Here is a 1,616-nt window from a genome sequence, read left to right on the forward strand (position 1 = left end):
CAATTTGAGCCCCTCTAGCCATACACGTAGGGGAAGGGAAATACATAACTCCTGCCCCCTCCAGCCATCCTGTCCCATCTAAGGGAGGTGGGAACTGAGAAGCATTGGTGAAGTTTACAGTCCAGAGGTTTAGGGTCACTGGAAGACTGAGACCTCATCATAGGACTATAGAATGCTCCCCCTTCCCCACCGTACCACTACTTTACCACAGTTCCTTTTACCTAGTGCTTCATGTCTGCCTTTCAACAAAAAATTACAAGGCATCTAAAAGGCAAAAAATCCATTTGAAGCGACTGAGCAGTCATCAGAACCAGAGTCAGATGTGGAAGGAATGTTGGAATTATCAGACCAGGAATTTAAAGAAGAACTATGATTAATATACTAAGGGTTTTAATGGGGAAACTAGACAACATGCAAGCATAGATGGACAGTGTAAGCAGAGAGGTAGAAATTCTAAGAAAGGATAAAAAAGGAATGTCCCTTCTAACCATGGCTTTTTGGCATCATACTGGAAGTCCAACTTAATGCAATAAGATAAGAAAAGGGAAAAAAATTATACTGAATGGGAAGAAATAAAACTCTCTTTGTTTGCAGCGTTATTTCTACATGATTGTGTAAAACATCAGGAGTAATTGACAAAAAGATTCTTGGATTATAAGTGATGATAGCAAAGTTGCAGGATACAAGATTAATATAAAAGAGTTAATTGCTTTCCTATATGCTATCTGTGAACAAGTAGAATTTGAAATTGAAAGCACAATATCATTTACTTTAGTGTCCCCCCAGATGAAAAACTTAGGTATAAACCTAACAAAATTAAGATGTATTTGAGGAAAACAATACAACTCTGATTAATTCCCTGGTGGTCCAGTGGTTAGGACTCTGCATTTCCACTGCTGGGGGCCCGGGTTCAATCCCTGGTCAGGGAACTAAGATCCTGCAAGCCACACAGGGTGGCACAAAAACAGAAACAAAAACAAAACCCCAAAACTCTGAACGAAATCAAAGACTAAGTGGAGAGATATTCCACGCTCATGGTTAGGAAGACTCAATAGTGTCAAGATGTCAGTTCTTCCCAACTTGGTCTGTAGGTTCAGTACAATCCAAATCAAAATTCCAGCAGGTAATTTTGTAGATATTGACAAACTGATTCTAAAGTTTGTATGCTGAGGCAAAAGACTCAGTAGTCAACTCAGTATTGAAGAAAAATAAAGTCAGAACTGACACTACCCGACTTCAAGACTTGCTATAAAGCTACATTAATCAAGACAGTATGGTATTGGTGAAAGAATAGACAAGTACATCAGTGGAATAGAATAGAGAGCCCAGAAATAAGAGCATACAAATATAGTCAACTGAACTTTGACACAAAGAAGCAAAGGAAATACATTGGAGCAGAGATATTCTTGTCAACGAATAGTGCTGGTACAACTGGACATCCATGTGCAAAGATGGATCTAGACATAGACCTTATGGCCTTCCATAAAAATTAACTAAAAGTGTATCATAGACCTAAATGTAAAATGCAAAACTCTGAAACTTCTAGAAGATAACATAGGGGAAAACTTAAGTGGCCTTGAATATGGTAATGATTTTTTTAGGTATAACACCAAAGG

The 1,616-nt window shown here is 38.2% G+C and overlaps 1 non-coding gene across 1 annotated transcript; it reads left to right on the forward strand.

The window, feature by feature from the left end:
• Positions 1–856: 856 nt before the first annotated feature.
• TRNAG-UCC (transfer RNA glycine (anticodon UCC)) lies at positions 857–929 on the forward strand. The gene has a single exon. It is a non-coding gene; the product is annotated as a tRNA-Gly (tRNA).
• The last annotated feature ends 687 nt before the right edge of the window (positions 930–1,616 follow it).

Source organism: Phocoena phocoena, chromosome 16, assembly GCF_963924675.1.
Source record: "Phocoena phocoena chromosome 16, mPhoPho1.1, whole genome shotgun sequence".
NCBI lineage: Eukaryota > Metazoa > Chordata > Mammalia > Artiodactyla > Phocoenidae > Phocoena > Phocoena phocoena.